Source organism: Haemaphysalis longicornis, unplaced genomic scaffold, assembly GCF_048455015.1.
Source record: "Haemaphysalis longicornis isolate Haplotype H1 unplaced genomic scaffold, Haemaphysalis longicornis Haplotype H1 scaffold_12, whole genome shotgun sequence".
Classification (NCBI taxonomy): domain Eukaryota; kingdom Metazoa; phylum Arthropoda; class Arachnida; order Ixodida; family Ixodidae; genus Haemaphysalis; species Haemaphysalis longicornis.
Window position 1 is genome coordinate 84,897,065 of NW_027526225.1, and position 26,749 is coordinate 84,923,813.

Sequence of the window (26,749 nt, forward strand, 5' to 3'; positions counted from 1 at the left end):
AATGTCACCAGCCACACTGCACGAGGACTTAGGGGATGAAACAATGTTGATTTTATGTAGCCAAGCTGGTGTACTGGCTGAGTCTGTTCTTGCTCGGTGGAGTAGACAGGCTTCGGCTCTTTTCAGGCCTTTCGTCACGACTGGTTGATGTACTGGTCGCCACAGCTGCTTAAAGTGCTCGCGAACGGTCTGTTTGTGTAGGCGTTGGAAATCGCGCCGCGTTTCATTGCAACCTAAGCGGGCAATCGGGGCTTGGCGTAATCTGCTCATGTCGTTCCAATGGCTCTCACTTACGTTCTCTTTATTTTACCTTCCTTTCAAGCGTTTTCAGGCCAAGTTGACCAATAATTCCACTTCTCGCCGGTCGCCCTCGAGATGAGAATTTTCCACTCGTCAGGGTACGCTGCAATCTGTTCAAACTTAAGCAGCGCGCCAAATCCTCTGGTATTGCGTGCGTTTTTGTTTTGTTTTGTTTTGTTTTGTTTTGTCCTCATTATTGTCGTTATTCTCTTGTGAATAAACAAAAGGCAAACCTACTACTTAGAAACATTTATCCCTAGATTGAAAAGTTCACCATATCAACTTGAATGCATTTTTTTCATGTTTGCCGCTCTATCAATGCGCCCTTGATTCCCCACAAAGGAAATAATTCTGGGAGCAAAGATACGGAATATCCAGCCAACAAATTTTGGGGGGTGCAAACTTGAGCGGAAGCAGCAGCAAGTTATTCCCACGTAAACCATTTGGCAGAAGTTTATTAAAGAGTTTTTTTTTTTTTTTTTTTTGTCGCAATACGGCACTGTCTGAAAGGCTGTTCAGCATCTGAAGGAAAGTGATAGAGCTTTCTTTACTTTTATTTTTCTCATGTCGAGAATTTTCACAAGCTATGTCTACCGGTGGCTTATGAAGCAAACCGGATGGACGTGATACCGTATTTACTCGCATAATGATCGCACCCCTGCAGTTTGCCTGCAAAGTCCGATTTTTTTTTTATTCCCCAAGCAATGAACACACCCTGAACTAGCCGCAGCAATAGGTCGTCTGTGTGCAAAGTCTAGCTGATGATGGTCGTGCGTACATCTCTCTCCTTCCCTTTCAAATAGATCATAACTACTTATGGCGGCATACTCGCCGATATCTGCGATATCGGCAATCACGCGTTTAAAATTGATGAGAAAGAAACTCTCACTAAATGCACATTATATAGTCACAAGGAAAAGAACAAAAAAACGCGATCAGGTTGCTGCGTCGGCAGCCATGTCTGTTTTGATGTCCCGCACTGTGACAGTGGCAGTCACTTATTGGCCGATCTGTTGTCACCTCGCAGCAAACTCGTTCCGGTCGGTTCCGTAATTCACAACACTGCATGTTGCGTCACTTTGCAAAGCGACTTTCGGTGGTGTACGGATTTTTTTATGTTTTTGTTTATTTTTTTTTCTGTTCATGAAACCTATCGTAAAACTTTTGACCCACAACTTGCGTTTTTTCTGCTCAAACATGTTTCGCGAAAAATTTACCCCGCGTAATTAACGCACCCCTAAATTTGCATCGAAGTTTTTGATAAAAAAGTGCGATCATTGCGCCAGTAAATACGGTGTTCCTGTACCGTGCAGCGAAAACATTTCTTCCTAAATCATGCCAATCGCGAAGTCGGGCAAGACGGCCAACTTCGATTTGGGAAAAAAATTAACTGCTGTATGAATGGTTCAGCAAAGCAGATGGTTCCGTGGCTACGGTGTGAGAAAATAAAACTCAAAAGAAGCGTTCCTGGTAGAACTGGGAAGGGCGAGGTCGGTCAGTAAGTTAATGCGAGAAAGATGGGCACAGTAGGGTTGCTTCTTCGGAGAAGAGCAGGGAGGGGATATCACACTGTAGTCATGTGATGCTTAGTCACCCCAGGTTTGCGTGCACGTCTTGAGGAGGAGGAGGAGGGAAATCGTTTTTCAGTAGGATCACGTGACACTCACTGACCACTTAGTTTGACCCGCTTTGTTGAAATGTGCGACACTGTCAGCCAATGGGGATGCTGTCCACGTTGACTCTTCAGCGACAACCTTCCCCCTTCCCCTCTTGGTGTAAGAAGAGGAGGAGAATTCGCAGGGTGGTCCGGCCCCCACTGATCCCTATAAAAGGTGCTCTCTCGTGCTTGGAGAACACACCTGGCAACGGATGAAGCCCACGGAGCTATGGTGAGATGGTCGTCGTTTTGAAATCTCCAGGACAATATGTTCAGGTCGCTGTTTCTAGCCTTCGTTAGTTTATACCTTCTCCATTTTGTCGTAGTAATGACCGGTCTAACCACCTTCCTTTTGTTCTATATCTTTTAGTTACCTATTTTTCTATATTACTTCCTCTAAGCTGTCTTCGACTTGGAAAAGTGGCAGAATAGTTATCCCCTCTGTAGTCTTTGCCTTCTCGTAACCCAGGATTGACGAACGTTTTTTCAATGGCCATGCACGATATGCCTGTAGTTCCCGCCAATTCCCAAGGTCTGCTCTATTTAGCCTTCGTCCATTGGGCTTGTCCATTCACGTACCAGATGCGACTGTTCTTACTTTCCCGGTAATTGTGGCTTATGCTGAGGCAACAGCTGCGCCGTTGATGTTGTTTTCTTCTCATGAACGATGCCATTGTTGCCTTCAGCATGAGCCACGCCTGCATCGATGTGGTCCTTCGTATGAATCTTCTCCGAAAGCTACTTGGTCGTAGGCGCACGATCTCTGTACGCGCCAGTCGTTGCTGGACGTTCCTCAGTTGCGACTCTACTGGAAGCGTGCTCTTGTAGAGCGAGTGGACGTTCGGTCGACGTTTACGACAAAATCGTCACCGGCGTTCCCTGGCGTCTATACGTGGCGCCCATCATCGATACGCTGGCATGGCATGACGCACGGAGCTTCAACCGTTGTTCTCGTACTCTCTGTTGCCGGTCGCTTGCGCGCATTTTTGGCTGAACAGTTCAGCGCGGGACGCTGGTTCAGCGGGACGCTGGTTCAGCGCGGGACGCAAATGGGACGCTGGTCGTCGTTGATTTGATACCGACACTGGGGCCTATTCGTCCACAGCCGCTACGCCGCACGACTCGGTTTATGCTCTGACATTGTACTATAAAAGCATCGCCCTGGATGCCACGGCTTTACCCTTCAGCGCTCATACAGTTTCACTGAAAGAATCCGATTTTCCATCACCAGTGTTTTAGTTTTCGCATTTATACCTCGAGCATTGTGCTTCCAGCCTGGATGGACAGGCACGCGGAATAAGCTGGTCATTACGGGTCATATCGCTTGCCTGTTCTTCCCCAGTGGCGAAAGTACCCGTTCTTTAGTTAGTGTGCTTTTGTTAATGTTAGCGCACCTCCTGTTTTAGTTTAGTTTAACAGATGCGCCCGTTTCTTCCGTTCCGGTAATCATGGCTTACGCTGAGGCAACAACTGCTCTGTCGGTGTTTATTTCTTCTCACTTCAGAACAATCGCTGCCTTCCGCGTGAGCCATGCCTGCATCGATTCCCTTCTCCGTATCCTATTCCCTAACAGCTACTTGGTGCATCTCGGGGCACGCGTCCAACGGTGCCCGACGTTCTTGTGGTGCGAGTCCTCCGGGAGCGAACTCTTGCAGAGCAGGTGGATGCTCGGTCGGCGTTTGCAATAAAATCGTCACCGGTGTTGGCGCCTATCACCGACCCGCTGGGGTAGAATTATGCGCGGGACTTCAACCGCATTGAACTTCTTGCTGTTTCCAGTTCGTCTGGGGTACTTCCTTGGCCGGACCGTTCAGCCCACCAATTAAAGCTGCAGCTTTGCAAATTCTTCGCTATTCGGCGCTTTAGCGATACCACTGGCATGAATAGCAGCAGTATAAGGCTTCCACATTACGGTACCGGTTCTTGCCTGCATCCTCCATTCGCGGCCTTCCAAACCAAGCTCGCACTAGTTGAGCGAATGGGTCCCCGGCACTTGAAATCGTCACAGGTACTGTTTCGCTACAACACGTGACGCCCCATATCAACTGTAATCGGCTGTGGAGTTCGAGTTTCTGCAAGCATTGTGAACGGGTCGTCGAGCTTTCAGGTTTGTCCAGTCGTCCAGCTTTCAGGACGGTTCTGATTTGTCGGTCTGGCATGCAGATGGCATGCATCTATGGTGCCTTATTCTTCGCTTCCTTACCTGCAGCACTGAACTGCCAGTCTGGATGAACAGGCACACGCGCTATGCTACTCTATACGTGCCATAAGGCGTGCCTGTTCCTCCCCAGTGGCGCACGCGGTCAACTCTGCTGCTCTTCTTCACTTAGTGTGCCTGTCTTCGTGTTAGTGTACCTCCCTTGTTTTTTCTGGCAACGTCCTTCAGTTTAGATTAGCCGACGCGTCCGTTTCTTCCGTTCTGGTAATCGTGTCTTATGCTGAGGCAACAGCTGCCCTGTCGATGTTTCTTTATTCTCATTACAGTGCATTTGTTGCCTTCAGCATGAGCCATGCTTGCATCGATCCCGTTCTCAGTATGCCTATTCCCCAACAGCTACTTGGTGCATCTCTGTGCATGTGTCCAGCGGTGCCTGTCGTTCCTGTGTTTCGAGTCCTCCGGGAGCGAACTCTTGCAGAGCAGGTGGATGCTCGGTCGGCGTTTGCATACCGCTGAAAGACTGCGATTTTCTATCACCTGTGTACTTGGTTCGCATCTTTATACCTCCGGCACTGTGCTGCCAGTCTGGATGAACAGGCATACGCAGTATGCTGCTCTGTACGTGCCATAAGGCGTGCCTGTTCCTCCCCAGTGGCGCACGCGGTCAACTCTGAAGCCCTTGTTCACTTATGTGCCTCTGTTCGTGTTAGTGTACCTCCCTTGTTTTTTCTGGCAACGTCCTTCAGTTTAGATTAGCCGACGCGTCCGTTTCTTCCGTTCTGGTAATCGTGTCTTATGCTGAGGCAACAGCTGCCCTGTCGATGTTTCTTTATTCTCATTACAGTGCATTTGTTGCCTTCAGCATGAGCCATGCTTGCATCGATCCCGTTCTCAGTATGCCTATTCCCCAACAGCTACTTGATGCATCTTTGTGCATGTGTCCAGCGGTGTCTGTCGTTCCTGTGTTTCGAGTCCTCCGGGAGCGAACTCTTGCAGAGCAGGTGGATGCTCGGTCGGCGTTTGCATACCGCTGAAAGACTGCGATTTTCTATCACCTGTGTACTTGGTTCGCATCTTTATACCTCCGGCACTGTGCTGCCAGTCTGGATGAACAGGCATACGCAGTATGCTGCTCTGTACGTGCCATAAGGCGTGCCTGTTCCTCCCCAGTGGCGCACGCGGTCAACTCTGAAGCCCTTGTTCACTTATGTGCCTCTGTTCGTGTTAGTGTACCTCCCTTGTTTTTTCTGGCAACGTCCTTCAGTTTAGATTAGCCGACGCGTCCGTTTCTTCCGTTCTGGTAATCGTGTCTTATGCTGAGGCAACAGCTGCCCTGTCGATGTTTCTTTATTCTCATTACAGTGCATTTGTTGCCTTCAGCATGAGCCATGCTTGCATCGATCCCGTTCTCAGTATGCCTATTCCCCAACAGCTACTTGGTGCATCTCTGTGCATGTGTCCAGCGGCGCCTGTCGTTCCTGTGTTTCGAGTCCTCCGGGAGCGAACTCTTGCAGAGCAGGTGGATGCTCGGTCGGCGTTTGCATACCGCTGAAAGACTGCGATTTTCTATCACCTGTGTACTTGGTTCGCATCTTTATACCTCCGGCACTGTGCTGCCAGTCTGGATGAACAGGCATACGCAGTATGCTGCTCTATACGTGCCATAAGGCGTGCCTGTTCCTCCCCAGTGGCGCACGCGGTCAACTCTGCTGCTCTTCTTCACTTAGTGTGCCTCTCTTCGTGTTAGTGTACCTCCCTTGTTTTTTCTGGCAACGTCCTTTAGTTGAGTTTAGCAGACGCGTCCGTTTCTTCCGTTCCGGTAATCGTGTCTTATGCTGAGGCAACAGCTGCCCTGTCGATGTTTCTTTATTCTCATTACAGTGCATTTGTTGCCTTCAGCATGAGCCATGCTTGCATCGATCCCGTTCTCAGTATGCCTATTCCCCAACAGCTACTTGGTGCATCTCTGTGCATGTGTCCAGCGGTGTCTGTCGTTCCTGTGTTTCGAGTCCTCCGGGAGCGAACTCTTGCAGAGCAGGTGGATGCTCGGTCGGCGTTTGCATACCGCTGAAAGACTGCGATTTTCTATCACCTGTGTACTTGGTTCGCATCTTTATACCTCCGGCACTGTGCTGCCAGTCTGGATGAACAGGCATACGCAGTATGCTGCTCTATACGTGCCATAAGGCGTGCCTGTTCCTCCCCAGTGGCGCACGCGGTCAACTCTGCTGCTCTTCTTCACTTAGTGTGCCTCTCTTCGTGTTAGTGTACCTCCCTTGTTTTTTCTGGCAACGTCCTTTAGTTGAGTTTAGCAGACGCGTCCGTTTCTTCCGTTCCGGTAATCGTGTCTTATGCTGAGGCAACAGCTGCCCTGTCGATGTTTCTTTATTCTCATTACAGTGCATTTGTTGCCTTCAGCATGAGCCATGCTTGCATCGATCCCGTTCTCAGTATGCCTATTCCCCAACAGCTACTTGGTGCATCTCTGTGCATGTGTCCAGCGGTGTCTGTCGTTCCTGTGTTTCGAGTCCTCCGGGAGCGAACTCTTGCAGAGCAGGTGGATGCTCGGTCGGCGTTTGCATACCGCTGAAAGACTGCGATTTTCGATCACCTGTGTACTTGGTTCGCATCTTTATACCTCCGGCACTGTGCTGCCAGTCTGGATGAACAGGCATACGCAGTATGCTGCTCTATACGTGCCATAAGGCGTGCCTGTTCCTCCCCAGTGGCGCACGCGGTCAACTCTGCTGCTCTTCTTCACTTAGTGTGCCTCTCTTCGTGTTAGTGTACCTCCCTTGTTTTTTCTGGCAACGTCCTTTAGTTGAGTTTAGCAGACGCGTCCGTTTCTTCCGTTCCGGTAATCGTGTCTTATGCTGAGGCAACAGCTGCCCTGTCGATGTTTCTTTATTCTCATTACAGTGCATTTGTTGCCTTCAGCATGAGCCATGCTTGCATCGATCCCGTTCTCAGTATGCCTATTCCCCAACAGCTACTTGGTGCATCTCTGTGCATGTGTCCAGCGGTGTCTGTCGTTCCTGTGTTTCGAGTCCTCCGGGAGCGAACTCTTGCAGAGCAGGTGGATGCTCGGTCGGCGTTTGCATACCGCTGAAAGACTGCGATTTTCGATCACCTGTGTACTTGGTTCGCATCTTTATACCTCCGGCACTGTGCTGCCAGTCTGGATGAACAGGCATACGCAGTATGCTGCTCTATACGTGCCATAAGGCGTGCCTGTTCCTCCCCAGTGGCGCACGCGGTCAACTCTGCTGCTCTTCTTCACTTAGTGTGCCTCTCTTCGTGTTAGTGTACCTCCCTTGTTTTTTCTGGCAACGTCCTTTAGTTGAGTTTAGCAGACGCGTCCGTTTCTTCCGTTCCGGTAATCGTGTCTTATGCTGAGGCAACAGCTGCCCTGTCGATGTTTCTTTATTCTCATTACAGTGTATTTGTTGCCTTCAGCGTGAGCCATGCTTGCATCGATCCCGTTCTCAGTATGCCTATTCCCCAACAGCTACTTGGTGCATCTCTGTGCATGTGTCCAGCGGTGTCTGTCGTTCCTGTGTTTCGAGTCCTCCGGGAGCGAACTCTTGCAGAGCAGGTGGATGCTCGGTCGGCGTTTGCATACCGCTGAAAGACTGCGATTTTCTATCACCTGTGTACTTGGTTCGCATCTTTATACCTCCGGCACTGTGCTGCCAGTCTGGATGAACAGGCATACGCAGTATGCTGCTCTATACGTGCCATAAGGCGTGCCTGTTCCTCCCCAGTGGCGCACGCGGTCAACTCTGCTGCTCTTCTTCACTTAGTGTGCCTCTCTTCGTGTTAGTGTACCTCCCTTGTTTTTTCGGGCAACGTCCTTTAGTTGAGTTTAGCAGACGCGTCCGTTTCTTCCGTTCCGGTAATCGTGTCTTATGCTGAGGCAACAGCTGCCCTGTCGATGTTTCTTTATCTCTGCACTCTGTCTCTCTGTCTCTATCTCTGTTTCTTTATCTCTGTCTACTCTGCACCCCTTCTTCTCCTAACCTGCATGTTAGTGTGCTTCTCTTGTTTCTTCCAGCCCCTTCCCTCTATTTTCCAACTTTATTCGTTGAATCGCTTAGGACTATTTGTTTCGTCCGCCGTTTCGATGTCGCCCTCGCCGGCTGTAGCCCCAGCGCTCGTTCCTTTACAGGCACTATGACTTGCACGTTTCTCCTTCGCTCACTGCATGGTCCACGATATATCAGGCCGAGCGCGCCCTTGTCTAGCGAATGGATCCCCGGAAGACGTTCACTTCACATCGTCTCCGAGGCCCCCGCCGCTGAGACATGTTGCGTTTCCATCATCTGTTTTTGGAGGACCAACACGCCTGCTCTGAACACGCTTTGTTTTTGTCTGGCAGGCAAAATATCATTAATGGGTACCCATGTGTGGACACCTAAGATGCCTCTTTCGGGGAAACACTGGATTTCCCTTGCCCTGTCTTGACAATTTGCTCGCCTTTTTTTATATTGTTGTTTCAGAAATCGTTGAAGCAGGTCGTGTCACCATGGTTCAGGAATGGGATTCCACCGAGAATTATTGGCCTCGGCTGCTCATCATCATCATCAGCCCATGAAGGTGTACTGCGGGAACACGGTGCTCCTAGTCTGGATGCACGGGCACGCGGCTGATGCTGGTTTACGTATCATCACCGGTGCGCGCTCATCCTTAGTGGTGCCCGAAATCATCTCTGAATCTGTGTTCGTTCAGTCTGCCTGTCTATCGGTTCTGTTTACAACAGCTTCTCTTTCGCATTTCTTCTGACACTGTACTCCTTCGGAAAAACATGCTTTTGTCTCAATAAAAGTTTTCTTTGTGGAAGTGTTTGGTTCGTTCCAGTTGTCGGCGTCTGCCCTCCCATGGAGGCGACCCATAGTAACAGGTGGAGTGATTGCCGGAGTCAGCGAACAGTAAACGCGAAAAAAATTGGGGAGGGGAGAGGAGGATGATCTTTTATTTCAGTGCCCTATTTGTCGAGAGGTTTTCAACTAAGGCGCGGTACTTTGTATCCATTATTTTTATCACATGACCGAATGAATGCACAGCGTCGGGACGAGTTCGCTGAACCGGTCCTGCAGGAACCTGGCAACTCAAGCCTCAGGGCGCCATTGACATAGTTAACATACGCGTGTGCCGTCCAGTATCTGTCCAAATACGTGGGAGCTAGCTCCTCGTTCTTAGAATACTTCAGGAGTAAAAACAGGAGAATAATCCTTAGTTCCGCCCTCTCTTTAAATAAACAGTGCCTTGCAATACTACCGGTGAACGCTTCCACACCTTCGCGCCTGTAAGCACTTAAAGGGGCCCTGAAAGAGGTGTTACTGATGCAGGGGTGTTCGCATTTTCAGGTAAATCAATGCCCTAGTAATCGCCTCCTTCGAGAATTTCGTTAAAGCGACTAGTATTAGTGGAGAGTTATTGCATTGGATTTTAGCCCGGGCCGCGCAATGCTATGCTATGAGATTTTAGGGGGGGGGGGAGATGGATGAAAGGGGAGCGAAACTGTCTGCCGTGGGGTGTCGGCACCTTATTTTCTCCCTCGTTTCGTTTACCTCCTCGCACCGAGCGAGTGTGACTGCCCATGATGCCTCGCTTCTCGGCGACGTCTGCAAGAACATCCTGTGGCGCGCGTCGTCTGCTGCTGCGATATTCTGCGGCGCGGAAGCTCTTTGGAACGGGGCCGTCCGACTTTCTTCATCCCGTTTGGGCCATTCTTCATCTTTTTGCTTATGAATCCTGCACTCCGCTCAGGGCTGGAAAATCTGATGGCAGCAACGGGGCGGGACTGTGACGCTTCCACACCACGCCGAGAGATCACGCGAAAAAGGGAACGACCCTGACACCACACATTCGCTGCGAAGTCTTGGTACATATGGGAGTCTAAAAAATGTAAGCGAATGACTAAAGAACCACCTCAGACTTTGTTAGAGTGAGCACATGTACGCGTTCCGACCCGACGTCGGTATATATTGCTTAATTAGCCGCGCGTTCACGCCGAGCTTGGTTGTGCTGCGGTGAAAGCCATGCACGCGCGTACACAGGCAGTTGCAGTATTCCATTCAGTTACTCCGATCGCTCCTAACATTAAAAACCATAACAAACAACAGCCGCAGGGTTGCAGGGACTTTTTTTAGAGTGCGTGGTGCATTCCATATCCCCCCCCCCCCCCAAACCCCGGGCAACCTTGCTTTTCGGTTAACTTCTACACTACCTTGCGTTTATCAACTACTAAACAACTACGTACACCGTAACTATTATAGAGCAGTGCCGTAATGGTAGTGAGAGTTTTTGGGTTGGCGCGCGACTGCCTCTTTATTCGACTGTGCATAGGATTGCACATATTTATTCCACCCATGCTTTTTCTATGAAGGCTGTTCGTTCATTTTGTTACGTGCTCAGTGCTGCAAATTGCGATATGAGGAGGGATTGGTTGCCGTCCGCGGCCCTATATTCTCCCCTCCCCCCGCCATGCCTACCTTGTGTCTTGTTTAATTAGATGGGAGGGAAAAAATGAAACTCCATAAAAAACACATACCAATTTTGTAAAATACACACATCAGTATTTCGTACTCTGAAAGTACATCTGCCTTTTTTTACATATACAAAGCACGAGTTTAAAACTGTACAAATCGTGCCTACAATTTCAACTATGCATTGACGTTTGATATGGTAGTTGCCCGGTTCAACCAAGAAGTTTTGTTTTCGATTCGCGATTACGATTCGCAAACGATGCCTTTTAGAAGGCAGAAAAAAAAATAATGAGCAACATAATTTGAACCCACGACTTTCAGCGGGTACGAGGCTCTAGTCCACTGCGCCACAAAAAGAAGGCGAGACTTGTAGGAAATAACCTGTATACTACATTGAGCGACTGCGAATTCGCCCCGCGGGAATAGTGTCACGAAGACAAGGACGATGCAGTTGTGTTGAATGAGAAACACGTTTATTGGAGCGAACTTGTGCTCCCCTAACAACTCAAATGAATACAGAGGCGGCGAAGCAGCGGTCAACAAAGTGATTTGCACAGGCGAGTGTCGTCGAATCGAATGCCCCGGCGTCCGCACTGCAGGCTTTTTATCTTTTGGCGCGCGTGGTTCTCGAAACGTCGATTCGCATCGAGAACATAGTAGATCCAAGAAGATTATTCTAGGCTGTTCACGTTAGATCGGAATGCTCTCCCTATCACAACAGATAACACATGCGGCACAGAAAGAAAGAATGGAACACGCGCTTCCCTTGGCGCAGAGATAACACAGACCGGCGCAGCCGGGCGGTAAAAGCAAAACACAAATAAACAAACCCAATGTATGGTTCTTCGCGGCATCACCCCCCCCCCCCCGCCCCCTCTAAGAGTGCATCGACCCGATGCTAACATAAGCGACAGTTCGAACAAATGAAAATAAAAGTTCGTCATCGTCCGTAGAAAGGTTTTAAGCAAACCACGTGGACGACTTCAGGCCGCGTGCGTCGTCGTGATGTGCCGGAGTCACCATCGGGGATCACTTCGTAGGTAAGTTGGCCAACACGTCGTAGAATCTGGTAGGGTCCGAAATACCGTCGCAGGAGCTTCTCACTGAGTCCGCGTCGTCGGATGGGAGTCCAAACCCACACACGATCCCCTGGTTGGTACTCGGCGTCTCGGCGTCGGAGGTTGTAGCGGCCCGCATCCACCAGCTGCTGGTCCGTTATACGAACTCGAGCGAGCTGGCGGGCCTCCTCCGCACGTTGAAGATATCCGTGGACGTCGGCGTTGAGGTCGTCGTCTTCTACGTGCGGAAGCATGGCGTCGAGCATCGTAGTCGGCCTTCTACCGTAGACAAGCTCGAACGGCGTCAGCTGTGTCGTCTCCTGGATAGCCGTGTTGTACGCAAACGTGACATACGGGAGCACTTCGTCCCAAGTCTTATGTTCAACGTCAACGTACATTGACAGCATATCTGCGATTGCCTTGTTCAGACGTTCTGTTAGTCCGTTCGTTTGGGGGTGGTACGCCGTCATTCTTCGGTGATTCGTGTTGCTGTAGCGTAATACTCCTTGCATCAGCTCCGCAGTAAATGCCGTTCCGCGGTCTGTGATTAGGACTTCCGGGGCTCCATGTCGCAGCACAACTTGGCTTATAAAGAACTTCGCCACTTCTTGTGCAGTCCCCCTCGGAAGAGCGGCGGTCTCTGCGTAGCGCGTCATGTAGTCTGTCGCTACGACAATCCACTTGTTCTGTGATCGTGACATATAGGGAACGGGCCTAAAAGGTCCATTCCAATCTGTTGAAATGGTCTCGATGGGACGGCGATCGGTTGCAGAAGTCCGGCGGGTCTTGTCGGCGGCGTTTTTCGTCGCTGGCAGTCACGGCAGCTCCGGACGTAGTGGGTGACGTCAGAGGTAAGGCCGGGCCAGTAGTACCTCGCCTTGATTTTTCCAATAGTGCGGGCTGTGCCCAGATGTCCGGAAGACGGGTCGTCGTGGCACGCTTCCAAAATTTCGTCACGAAGGTCCGCGGGGATGACGAGAAGGTAATTCGCTCTTGTTCCGGGGCTGAAATTCTTCTTCACAAGGACGGAGTTTCTCAGGCTGAATGCTGGTAAGCTGCGTTTGAAGGTCCTAGGAACGGCAACGTTGCATCCCTCGAGGTACTCGATTATGACGCGTAAGTCGGGGTCGGCGCGCTGCTGGGCGGCTAGGTCGCTCTCCGTCACGATCCCGAAGAACGCGCTGTCTTCATCAGCGTCTTGTGGTGGTGGGTCGACGGGGGCGCGGGACAGGCAGTCGGCGTCGGAGTGTTTCCTGCCGGATTTATAAACGACTGTAACGTCGAACTCCTGCAGGCGCAAGCTCCACCGCCCAAGACGGCCAGAGGGGTCCTTCAAATTGGCGAGCCAACACAGCGCATGGTGGTCTGCTACAACCTTGAATGGCCTTCCATACACGTATGGGCGAAATTTTGACATCGCCCATATAATAGCCAGGCACTCTTTCTCAGAGGCAGAATAGTTTTTCTCCTCCTTCGACAGACCACGGCTAGCATAGGCGATTACCCTTTCGCAGCCGCTTTGCTTTTGGACAAGGACGGCACCCAAGCCTATATCACTGGCGTCCGTATGCATTTCCGTTTCGGCATTTCCGTCGAAATGAACGAGCACGGGCGGGCTTTGCAGGCGTTTTTGCAGCTCGCCGAATGCTTTTTCTTGGTCGTTTTCCCAGCTGAAAGGGGTGCTATCTTTCGTCAAGCGCGTGAGTGGCTCTGCAATGCGTGCGAAGTTTGCGACGAAGCGCCGGTAGTATGCGCACAGCCCGAGAAATCTCCGCACGCCCTTCTTGTCTTTCGGCCTTGGGAAGTTCGCAATGGCTGAAGTTTTTGCCGGGTCAGGTAGGACTCCCGCGGCGTTGACGACGTGGCCCAAGAACTTGAGTTGCCCGTATGCGAAACGGCACTTTTCAGGCTTCAGCGTTAACCCCCACGTACGAATGGCCTCGAGTACAGACTCCAACCTTGCAAGGTGTTCGTCGAAAGTCCGGGCGAATACCACTACGTCGTCGAGGTATACGAGGCAGGTGTGCCACTTAAGGCCAGCTAGCACAGTGTCCATGACTCTTTGAAACGTCGCTGGTGCTGTGCACAGCCCAAACGGCATCACCTTGAACTCGTATAGGCCGTCTGGGGTTATAAATGCAGTCTTCTCTCTGTCTCTCTCGTCCACTTCAATTTGCCAGTAGCCGGTCTTCAGGTCCATCGATGAGAAGTACTTCGCGTGGCAGAGGTGGTCGAGGGCGTCGTCGATTCGGGGGAGGGGGTACACGTCCTTTTTCGTGATTTTGTTCAGTCGCCGGTAGTCAACGCAAAACCTTAATGTGCCGTCTTTTTTCTTTAGGAGTACGACGGGCGCAGCCCAGGGGCTTTTCGATGGCTGTATAATGTCATCGCTCAGCATGTCGTCGACTTGAGTCCGGATGGCTTCCCGTTCGTGTGAAGAGACGCGGTACGGTGACTGTCGGGTAGGTCGGGCTCCATCTTCGGTTATTATTCGGTGCTTCGCTAGAGGGGTCTGACGTAGTTTTGCGCTCGACGAAAAACATTCGCTATAGCGACGCAGCAAAGCCAATAATTTTTTCCGTTGTTCTTGCGGTAGCGCCGGATTCACGTCGAATGGCTGCGGGAGCTTGAATGTTTCTACGGGTGTGCGTTCAAAGTCGGCGACTGCGATCACATCACTTGCTTCTTGCGTTTCTTCGAGGAACGCAATTGCAGCTCCCTTGTTTAAATGCTGGTACTCTTCGGTGAAATTAGTGACCAAAACGTGAGATTGGCGTTGCTTAAAGTGCGCAATGCCTCTTGCGACGGAGACACCGCGGTCGAGAAGCAACCTTCGATCACTCTCTACGATAGCGTCGATGTCAGAAGCAGCATCCTCACAGTAGACGGCGATCATCAAGCTTGCGCGGGGTGGCAGGGTGATGTGATCGTCGGCGATCCTGACAGCAGAACGGTGATCGGGGTTCGGCTGCGGCGTCGTGGAGTGATTGGAGGAAAATGTTATCGACTTGGTCTGCAGATCAATTATTGCGCCGTTGTCCGTCAAAAAGTCCATTCCGAGAATCACGTCGCGGGAGCAGTTAGGCAGAACGACGAACGCCGCAGGGTACGTTGTGCCGTCTATGGTGACGCGCGATGTGCACGTTCCACTTGGCGTCACGAGGTGGCCTCCTGCTGTGCGTATGTGCGGACCGTCCCATCTGGTCATAACTTTCTTCAGTTTAGACGCAAATGGTCCGCTCATTAACGAATAGTCAGCTCCCGTGTCTACGAGGGCGACTACGTCAAAGCCGTCGATGGACACCTTGACGTCAGATGCAGTCGTCCTCGAGTTCCGGGTTCATCGGGGCGTCGTATCTCTGCTTGTACGTGTTGATGGTCGGGCACCGTGCATCGTCGTTGTCGTCGTCTTCTCAACGGACGTCTCGGTCAGGTCGGGTACGCGTCGCGCCGTGTAGCTGTCGTCGTGTTCGGGAGTCTCGTCAGGGTTAGGTCGGGTCGTCGGGATGAGGGCATGTCGTGAATCACTGTCTTCAGCGCGTCCTTGCGTCGTTGGAGGGTTTCTAGTTTTTCACCGTAGAGCAACTTCACCTCCAGAAGTTGCCGCCTTTAGTTTCCCCCGCGTGGGCTGGGGGACCTTCCACGGGCGAAGTCAGCGTTGCTACGGCGGTTCGGCGATTGGTAGGGGTAGGGCGACGGCGAACGGTTGAAACGCGCTGGGCCACGGCTGGTTTCAGATAGATACTCGTCGATCTCACGTGGTCGTTGGCCAGGGAGAGGGCGAGGTGCGTCGACGGAGAAACCAGGCAGTCCGAGTCTCTTGTATGGGCAGCGACGGTAAATGTGGTCGGCCTCTCCGCAGTGGTAGCACAGAGGACGGTTATCGGGAGTTCGCCATACGTCCGTCTTCCTCGGCGTCTGGTTTCGGGCTACCGGGGATCGGGCGGGTGACAGTGGGCGGCGGTACGGCGGGGCCTCTTGACGGCGTGTTGGAGCAGGGCGGGCTCGACGAACAGCCGCGGAGTATGTCATAGCTTGTGGCTCTCGGGGTACCTCGGATGGCGTAGAAGTTCCCAACGCTTGTTGCACTTCTTCTCTAATCACGTCGGTGAGGGAAGCGACTTGGGGCTGCGGCGGCGTTAGGAGAAGTTTCCGCAGCTCCTCTCTCACTATTGCGCGGATAGTCTCGCGTAGGCTGTCGGCCGGGATCCGCGTGCTGCCAAAGTCGTTCGCATTGGCCGCGCCAACAAAGTTGCGGTCATACTGCTTAGCACGCATTTCGAGGGCTTTCTCAATGGTACTGGCTTCGGTCACGAATTCGGCGACGGTTTTGGGCGGATTTCGGACAAGTCCAGCAAACAGTTCCTCCTTCACTCCGCGCATTAAGAAGCGCAACTTCTTTTCTTCCGTCATTTCGGGGTCCGCGCGGCGAAATAGCTGCTTCATCTCCTCAACGAAGATTACGACACCTTCGTTGGGGTGTTGCGTGCGCGTTTCCAACAAAAGGGCGGCTCTTTCTTTCCGCACGACGGTAGTGAAGGTCTTAGTAAACTCGCTTTTGAACTGAGCCCAGTTTGTCAAGGAGCTCTCGTGGTTCTCGAACCAAGTGCGAGCCGAATCTTCCAAGTAAAAGAAAACGTGCCGGAACGTTTCTGCGTCGTCCCACCTGTTGAATTTCCGGACGCGCTCCAGTTTCTCCAACCATTCTTCTGGGTCTTCTGCGGGGGCTCCTCGGAACGATGGCGGTTCCCGGGGCTGCTGCAGGACGATTGGCGACGTTGTTTCTTGCACCATGGTGTTGGTTGCAGCGTTCCTTTTCTTGGGCCCTTCTGGCATCAAACCGAACTCGGGCGGTAAATCTTGCAGGCGGGGGCTGGCTCTTGTTGGACTGGCTTGGCGGCTTTTCGAGGTTGTAGTGGGCATGAAGGGTGCGTACCCAGCACCTCCACCAGATGTCACGAAGACAAGGACGATGCAGTTGTCTTGAATGAGAAACACGTTTATTGGAGCGAACTTGTGCTCCCCTAACAACTCAAAAGAATACAGAGGCGGCGAAGCAGCGGTCAACAAAGTGACTTGCACAGGCGAGTGTCGTCGAATCGAATGCCCCGGCGTCCGCACTGCAGGCTTTTTATCTTTTGGCGCGCGTGGTTCTCGAAACGTCGATTCGCATCGAGAACATAGTAGATCCAAGAAGATTATTCTGGGCTGTTCACGTTAGATCGGAATGCTCTCCCTATCACAACAGATAACACATGCGGCATAGAAAGAAAGAATGGAACACGCGCTTCCCTTGGCGCAGAGATAACACAGACCGGCGCAGCCGGGCGGTAAAAGCAAAACACAAATAAACAAACCCAATGTATGGTTCGCGGCAATAGTATTCTCATAGTGCTCCCATGAAACCGGCGCCTATCCGATTGAGGTATCATCTCAATTTGGGCGCACCGCATTTCCTTTGGGTTCGTAGCGCGGGCGCTGCCTTTGGACTTGGCGGCGGGTTCTAGTACGCGGTCCACTTTGGGAGAGATGTGAAAGCCGGCGGACGGAACGATCCGGGCCTGCCATTCATGGAGAACTTTGAGCGGCAAGTTAGGAAATGAATGTGAGGTGCGCCGCCGCGTCTTCGACGAAGGGAGAGGGGCCGCCAACTCTGCGGTTTCTCCAACCTTGCACCACTAGTGCAAGCTGCGCCAATTTTTATTATTTCCGGACGAGCGCATAACAAACGATTAAAAGGCGATGGTCGCTCTCGCCATAACGCAAACTACCGCCAGCGTAATCATCACGGATTTGCAGCAAGCGTGCCGCAACCTCTCGTGTGGACGAATTCACCGGACAACCCACCAAATCATCTGCCACCGTCCACCAGACAGATCTATCATGATCACATGGGCACCCGCCCACTCTGCCGTCCCGGGCAACGAAAACGAGCACCTGTTGGTCCGAGAGTTATCCCGCCGGGCCCCGGGAAGCGAACAGGAGAGGCCAACCCCGCTGATCACGTATCACGAGATAACACAGGACTACAAGTTGGGACGTATCATCTCCCCAGCACCGCATAAACACCTAACGAAAGAGGAGGAACGGCAGCTCCGTGCACTCCAGACGAATGCTTTCCCCCAGCCCACTAAATGCCATGTATTGCACCCCACCGTATATTCCCCGCTATGCCGCTTCTGCGGAGCCCCCGGGACGCTCTTTCATATGGTAGGGGGCTGCGCGCACGCCCCACTGCGTTCGCGAAATCCCTCTAATTCTTCTCACGAGCTTTGGGAGAGAGCACTGACCAGCGCCTGCTCGTGTTGGGGGCTGTTGAGGCGGGGAAGGCTCAAGGGGTCTTGGACTGAGGACTCCTCCTCATTGCTTTTCGCAATAAACACGTTTACTCTCTCTCTCTCTCTCTCTCTCTCTCTCTCTCTCTCTCTCTCTCTCTCTCTCTCTCTCTCTCTCTCTCTCTCTCTCTCTCTCTCTCTCTCTCTCTCTCTCTCTCTCTCTCTCTCTCCATACGGAGGTTGGTCACGAACTCTCGTAATGTTCGTATTGGGCATGCGGGGATCGTCTCCAGGACGAGCAGCATGTACTTAAAGTCACGCGCTCCGTTGTTCGCATCCATATTTATCCCGATTCTACATTCCTGCTGTAAAGCGTGATCGAACACCGCGTTACGGGCTACTCCGGATTTTTCTCACTTTTTCAAAACTGGGCTGCAGGCACACAGGATCCAGAGTATACGCAAGCCGTATTTGTAAGAATGCTTTGTTCAATACTCTCTTGCGGGTGTGTTCTACTCTGAGGGTAACATTCCTACTCTAATCCCGCCGTTATCGGCCGTGCGCCGTAGCCAAGGAACTCCAGCCTAATGTTACGCTTTGCGGTCTTACGACAACCGGTGCTTTCAACTTGAAGTGCAACCAGTAGTTTTTCCAATGGGCGCCGACTGGCGACGTTAGACACGAAAGTGTGACACCAGGCATAATTTGCAATCTTCAGGCCTAACATTAGGTAACCTTCACGATGAACCTCACGACATTCGATGCAACGTCATACCCGTCGCACGTTGAGCTGTAAGTGCCGGTTGACGACGTCAGACGTTAAAGCACGACGTTGGGCAAACGTCGGGCAGTGGCATACTGTCGTCGCGCCCTACCTCTGACAAGCATTAACCTTTCCGCCAGGGAGATATAAACTGGAAAATACGGGAAGCTCCATGAATGAGGGTTTACGAATGAGGCTTCAGAGAGTAGGCTTCAAGAAAAAGGCGCCCGGAATTTTCTGCGCACTAACCGAGACGTTGAGCCTATACTTGGCCGTGAGCCTGACGGCATCTTGCAGAGAGAATGCCCTATCGACTCCATTGTTACTTCGTGGTGTGTCGTCGTCTCCTGATTGGTGAAATATTCGCACACAATCCTTCGTGAAGAAAGAAGGCGCCCCCACGTTGCGCTTATGTCGATGTTAAAATCTACATGGTAACCTAAATGCGTGCGTAAGTAATAGACCTTTTTCTTTCAGGTACTGCGGACCCTTCTCAGCCTATGGATAAAAAGAAATACGAGGAATGTATCCAACAAAAAATATTATTGCACGCTGATGAATCGAATTACAAGAAAATATCGTTTAATTAAGAACATAGACGGTGTGGCCTCTGGTGGTGGCTGCTGGTAGCCGTGATCGCTCGCGCCTTGGCAAGGCTGCCTTTAGCGGAAGTGGTGCGGCTCTAGCAGGCATTGCCGTAGCAGGCATTGCCGACCCAGCGACTGCCTCGGAAGGCGCGCGACTGCAAGAGTGGCAGCCCAGGTGGAGTGGCCTTCCCGTCAGCCTCAGCAGACTTCCCTTCCCTAGGCAGCAGAAACGCGCGAAGCTTCGTCTGCCACTCGTCCGTCTTCTGGCAGGTGACGTCGTTTTCCTGCAGCGTCTCTCGAGAACGCCGGACAATTCCGTGAGCGGCTTACGGGGAAGAGACAACCGACAGAGCAGCCACAGCATGGCGACGCCACCGGTTCCAGGGTGCAGCTGGTGTTCGTCCTCGGACTCGGCACCCGGACCTCTGCGCCTGCGAAACGGGAGAAAAGCATCAAGCTCTATTCTACCACCCTCTATTTCCACTTATAATCCGTAGCATTCTTTGCCGAGTCCCCCCACAGCCAGGACCGTGTAACGCCCTGCATTTCCACAATAATGCAGATTTCGCGAAAGTTCCACTTGTAATCTTTATAATAGCGCAAATGGAGATAAATGGTCGAACGAAATTTTGGGAAACTAAGAAAATAAGAAAAATATAAAATAATTACGGAAATTGGTAAACCGTGTAGCGCCGTGCGTTTCCACAATAATGCAGATCTCGTGAAAGTTGCAAATGTAATCGTTATAATAGCGTAGATGGAGACAAATGGTTGAACTAAATTTTGACAAACTAAAAAGCAAGAAAAATATAAAATAATAACGGAAGATGAACCGTGTAACGCCCTGCATTTCCCCAATATTACCGATTTTGCGAAAGTTCCAAACGTAATTGTTCCTATAACGTAAATGGAGTTAATTGGTGGGACGAAATTTTGGAAAACAAAAGTAAGAAAGTTATTTAAAAAAAATTACACCATCTTCCCGTAGGGGAACCCTGAGTAGTATGCGAAGCAGCCATGGGGTCGATTCAAGTGCCCACTAGTTTTCATTTCGTCGTTTCCGTTAGGTTGAGGTACGTAGCTACCGTTATATTTACCGTTTGGTTTCCATGGTAACCACCAAACTTTTCACTTACCGGAACTACGAAAAGGGGAATTGCGTTGACCCCATGGCTGCTTCGCATACTACTCAGGGTTCCCCTACAGGAAGATGGTGCAATTTTATTGGAGGGGGTGGGGGGTGTTGGAGTGGAGAGGCATTAAGAGAGAGAGAGAGAGAGAGAGAGAGAGAGAGAGAGAGAGAGAGAGAGAGAGACGTTGTACGTGGTATGAGTTTGTCTTTATTTAAGCATTATCATCATCATGTTCAACGTAGGTGACGTCGAGCTGTGGTTGGCGTTCCGCTTTGAGTATGACCGCCTTATGGTCTGTGAAATGTGAAGTCAAGGGCTGCTGTAGTGGATGAACCCTAAAGTTGCTGAAGATGAGGTCGATGCGCGTTCCCCGGATGATTGTGGGCTGCTTGTAATCACGGCCCGCCGTGACTCGCCGACGCACGCCGCCGCCGACGACGATGAAACGTCGAAGGCGCGTGAAGCGTGCTCGTCTCGTGCCGGCCCAGGAAGACACCGGCAACACTGTCGCTCCAGGAGCCATAGAAGGGTAAGACACCACTGGGCGTTCAGCAAGCCGAGCATGCGCAGTGGGGGTGTGGACGGCGCAACAACAACGGAGGGACAAAGCCCCGACCATGAGATTCTTCGCATCTAATACGCAAGATGGCAAAAAGTAAACGCATGAAATTTCCACAATAATGCATGTTTTGCGAAAGTTCTACTGTAATCGTTATAATAGCGTAAATGGAGATAAGAGAGAGTTTTAGCTGACCGTTTTCGACGGTCCGCTATGCTCCCGACGGCCCGCTGAGCGCGACCGGAGCGTCAGCAGTAGAAACACTTTTAGCTAAGGGATAACCGTATTTCCCTCGACGGGGAATCATTCGCGTCACTGCTCGTGCCCTGTGCGTGTGCAAACGAAAACGTCATTCCAAAGCAAAGATACGAAGTTGAATTCGGTCGCTTAAATAAAGTAAAATACCGTGTTTAGTGACTCATTTCACCTTTTTATTATAATGCAGTCGCTGACACGGTATAATGGTCCTAAGTAATTTAAAAGTAGCCGTTCAACGTCGCACTAGCCAAGGCAAGGCTGTGTTTCTCGCCGATGTATAGAAGAAGGCTCGCCCGTCGGTTGACGTTTTTCGCTTCCGTTCTAAAGTTCGTTGAAGTGTGTGTCCCCTTTGCCTATTCGGAAGCGCTTTCGCGGTTTTGTCGCTCGTGTTTCGACTAAAGAAATAAAGTTCTCCGTAGCGCACTCGCCTCGCGGGAGGCAGCCATGTTGAAATTCAGCGAGGTAGCGCATTCTACCGTGACGGTCCGAGGCCCCGGCAGGCGGAGTGGCACCCCGCTCCGGTATGGCCGCTAGCGCCCTACCGCGCCACGCATGCGCAATGGCGCTCCCGCTTGCTATCGGAGCGGAGCGGACCATCAGGAACCGTCAGCTAAAACTCACATTTTTGAACGCAATTTTGGAAAACTAGAAAAATATTAAAAATATAAAATAATTACGGAAAATGGCGAACCGTGTAACGCCCTGCATTTCCACAATAATGCAGATTTCGTGAAGGTTCGAAATGTAATCGTTATAATAACGTAAATGGAGGTAACTGGTTGGATAAAATTTTGAAAAATTGGAAAATAAGAAAAATATTTGACTGTCTTTCAAAGGGCATCCTTCATTCGTAAATACTTGGCCACTTGGTAAATCGTGAGTCCGTCTTCTACTGAGGAAGGTTGACGGGGAAAGGAGGCTGATGGAGGGAGTTTAGGCACCCATACGGGCCCCACAATCTTTGCGTGCGTGTATGGGACCTCCACAAATGGTTAGGATCAGCCTGAGGGTCCACATATTGCTGATGATCTACTCACGCTGCGAGGATGCGTCCGAAAAAAAAAAAAAGTTTCTTGAGACGCATTTTTTGATGGGTTAACCAAGCAAATTTCCCGTTTTTTTTTTTGCTTGCCATTCCTTTCGCCAGTTTCCTTGCTTGCCATGCCTTTGCCATGCTTTCCATGCCATGCCCTGAATTGCCTTTTTGAGAAAGATATTGTTCTCTGGGCGTTAGCGTTTATACGCAAATACTGGCTCATTGGTATCAAAACAACATAAAAAATCTCCGTTCAACCTATGCTTGTTGGCTGACTGCAAGAATTCGTCAAGTTTGTATTTAGACACACAGAACCACCTTGAAAACTGTTGAGTACGTGGCGAATAATGGGAACGCGGAAGTCGCAGTTGTCGGTAACGCGGTTCTCCGCGCACACAGAGGGAAGGTAAAACTAAGGAATGGTACAACAACTAGAGAGGGACGATACCATTATGGTTTACGGGGAGGGTGTCAGAAATGGGAAGGGAATGACATGAAAGTAAAAAAAAAACACAATAGCCGAAAATAAAAGACGTGTGAAGAAAAATTCACTCAAATTAAAAAAAGATTCAGGAAGATACCGCAATTTTGACAACATTCTGATTGTGTCGTTCACTCTTTCATCAGTGAAATTGAAAAATGGCTGAACGCGTGGCAAGAGCATACACAGAAACCGCATATAGTCGGTGCGTAGCGTGGTCATTATTCGATGATAGGTTGAGTTAATAGCCGCGTAAGTTGAATCCCCTTACCGAGATCGTCAGCCTCCCCTTACGTCCGCTAGTGCCAGAGAGAGCGGAGAACCACGCCATCAACAAAAAGCGAAGGTTTAGGAACAGAATAAACGTGGTTCTCATGTAAACATCCTCAGATCGTTTACCATTTTCCTTTTCTCCACTTTGCTTATAACTGTCTAGTATGCGAGCACCGTTAGCACCCGACGTTTCAAGAAAGTAAAGCTCACCTGGAAGCGGCGATTACGGCCACGCTGACAAGAACGCGCTTGAAAATGGACAGCTTGGATACCCAGGGTGCGCCCGGGTCGACGCACGGGTCGACGCTGTAGTGCAGCGGGCCAGCGAAGTTCGCGGCCATTTGGAGGCAGACGCCGGTGGGGCATGCCTCGTGCGTGTCTAGGGCCGACTCACAGTGAACGAACGCAGAATGAAGCGGCGCCGGTGAGGAAGGCCGAAAGGTCAAAGGTCTGGACCCAGCGTCTTCGGGGGATGTGGCGTCACTGTTGAGTGTGAAGAGAGAGATGGTTGGGATTGCAGCCTCGTCGTCTGCAACAGAAATGTGTCAATGAAAGAGGATGCTGATCCTCACTTCGTCAAGTTCAATGCGAAACACGAAGCGTCAACTGGCTTTCAGTCCCAATCGGCTCAGCATTCGAGTTACTGTTGCAGAACAAGGCATGAGCCTACAGTGCACAAGATACATTTTTACGTGCAAAACGTACATTGGAGAAGTCCTGCCGGTTTTGGTGGGGATTGTTCGTAGTCGGGTAAGCCCATCGAAATGAGCCTGATCATTAAAACTAGTTTCTACCGTTCGTGTACTATCCGCGTTTCGGATCACCTAGAACTTTGCCTACAAGCAATACGTAAGGGTACTTGCCGGATTGTCACTTTATTTAAATTTGATCAGAGTGCTAATCTGATGACGTAACAGTTTTTGGCAGAAGAAACACTTCAACTTGACGTTCAACCTTAATCGTTACGTCGCAATCTTGATGCCATCCAACTATGATGGACGGCACCAACGGCGCGATCTGAGCGGATAACACTTTTGAGCTTTACTTTTCATATTGCGGGAAATTTGAAATTGCCATCCCAAACGACAAACTCCGTGTAAAATATGCTTCACCAGTAGCAGAATGCGCTCAACAAAATTTTCCCCTGCCCAGCATCCCGCCATAACAAATACGCCACGTTGCGACGGCATATTTTCGTGAGCGTCAGCGGCAAGCAGAGAGCGCGAGAGAGAGAGAGAGAGAGAGAGAGAGAGAGAGAGAGAGAGAGAGAGAGAGAGAGAGAGAGAGAGAGAGAGAGAGAGAGAGAGAGAGAGAGAGAGAGAGAGAGAGAGAGAGAGAGAGAGAGAACTATGTCTATGGGTTTAGGAAGGGGGTGCCGGAGCATCACAGGGCCGCCTCGACGTCTCTGCCCGCGACGGAAATGCCTGGCAAGAGCCGAGAAGGGCTGGTACAAATCACTCACCGGCAGACGTGTCTCGACTGTACTAGGATCGCTTGGTCTGCCGTTCTGAAATAGTGGTCGTTTAGTCTGCCGCGCTAGGATGAACGCGATGAATGTGGCTTTCCTGTAGCAGGCCTTGTTCCAGAACTAAAAGTGCTCCGTTCACGCGGCGGTTCTCGCGCCACCCATACGATGGCGACGATGATGATGATAATGATTCGCGTCGTTACATAGCTTACAACTGAGCGGAGCGGCCTAAGACCAGTTCATTAAAGCCCCGCGCACAAAACCCACAAGTCAGTAATTTTAAACATAAGAGATGATCACATTCATGCATAAAGGATCGTCGCATAAGCGATCATCGCTTTTCGCTGATAGAAGTTGTAGCTCCTTGCCTTAGGGCCATGGCTCGCTACATACCAACTGAGAGAAGTGTGAAGCTTGCGAGAAGCGTCTTTGGAGATCCATTGACAGAATTGACAGGGGTCAAAAAGGGCTGGAAATGATCGTTTACTAGCAGGCATAATTCGGCAAAGCTGTACGACACTCACTCACTCACTCACTCACTCACTCACTCACTCACTCACTCACTCACTCACTCACTCACTCACTCACTCACTCACTCACTCACTCACTCACTCACTCACTCACTCACTCACTCACTCAGAAAAATATATTTTTCCTTCGTGCCCACTCAAACTCACACTCATCACCCGCCCTCACTACTTGCACTCACTCGCGCACATGCTCACCTTTCGCCGCCACCACTCGCACTGACTCGCGCTCATGATCACCACTCGCTGTGACCACTTGCACTCAGTCGTGCTCACGCTTACCTCTCGCCCTGACCTCTCGCACTCACTCCCACTCACGTTCACCACTCGCCCTCACCAGTCATACTCACTCGAACTCTACACTTGTCCTCACCACTCTCACTGACACGTTCTCACGCTCACCCCGTGACGTCGTTGCTCTCCTTCACTCGCGCTCGCTAACTCATCATCAGCACTCGAAGACGAGTGTGCGCAGCACTCCCTCCATGAGTCATGACACGGAAGAGCACCCGTGCATTACGGCGTCAGAAGTTCATACAAGCCGTATTCCTAAATCAACACGCTAGCAGGCCTTGGTTTCTCGGGCCATTGAGTCGGCCCGGTCAAGAGGCATCCCGGACTAGGCACGCTTCACCACCACCCTTTTCCCTTTCTCTTTTGCTCCAATAAACGTTTACTACTACTGCTGCCAGAGAGGTAATTCCACAGTGCCCCATAGCAGGAGTGCAGTGACGACATATTCCCAAGGCGAAAAGCAATCAATCGCCCGATAACAACCATCATAGGGATTGGCTCCTACGACGAATAGACAACCGCGAATACCAGCGCAAGAGTGGTGCTCACCGCGGTAAGACCCGCCAATCACGCAAGTAGCGCAAGTGCACTCGTGAGTGGTGAGCGGAGCTCAGCACGAAAGAGTGGCAAGTGGGGCTCGCCACTCTCGAGTGGTGACTGGACTTGCACACTCGAGTGGTGAGGAGAGCTCCCCGCGAGGGGTAAGCGGGGCTCAGTGCGAGTGGTGCCCGCACTCACTCGCACTCGCCAGCGAGGTTCACTCACCACTAACTCGTGAGTGGTGAGTGATGAGGGGGGTCTGAGTGCACTCACGATCGAGCCTGCAAACCTATACCAGCTGGCGTTCCTCTGTCGCGCAAGGATCGGAAGGAACATTTGCTGTCGCTTGGCGGTCGTGCCTTCTTGAGCTTCTAGTCACTATGCATGATGTATTTCTTGGGTTCTTCTTCCTCGTCCTAATGCTTCTGGTGTTGATGAGTCTCCTTCGCTTCCAGGTCGTAGATCATGACGAGTTCGGTAGAGGTGGACAACTTTGTTGTATAAGTCTCGTGTCTTTGAAGCGCGAAGCGTTCAAGCGCGAGGCGTTAGAAAACGAGTGCCCTGGTGTGTTCTTTTAGTAAGTGTTACGTTCTAGCGCGAGGCGTGGGAAAGCGAGTGTCCCGGCGTGTTAGTACCGTGACTACACGAGACGACGACATTGGACGCCAACAGCCCGAGCCCCTAAGGTGCTTCGACCCTAATATTCGAATGTCGTGGGACGGCCCTCTAGCTGTTCCTGCAGCGCTTTGCTAGAGCGCCGTCACACGGCGCTCCAGACCCTGCGTACATTGAAACTCTCCCGCGGATTCGCATTCTCGGGCGTAGCTCCCGCTCGTCTTTCGCAGCTGGTGCGGGCGCGCTACATGGGGACCTATATACCACGCCACAATGGGA

General features: G+C 51.2%; 1 pseudogene; it reads right to left on the reverse strand.

Moving 5' to 3' along the window:
- LOC144161710 (uncharacterized) overlaps positions 1 to 23,367 on the reverse strand; it is a 58,610-nt pseudogene extending 35,243 nt beyond the window's left edge.
- Positions 23,368 to 26,749: the final 3,382 nt, after the last annotated feature.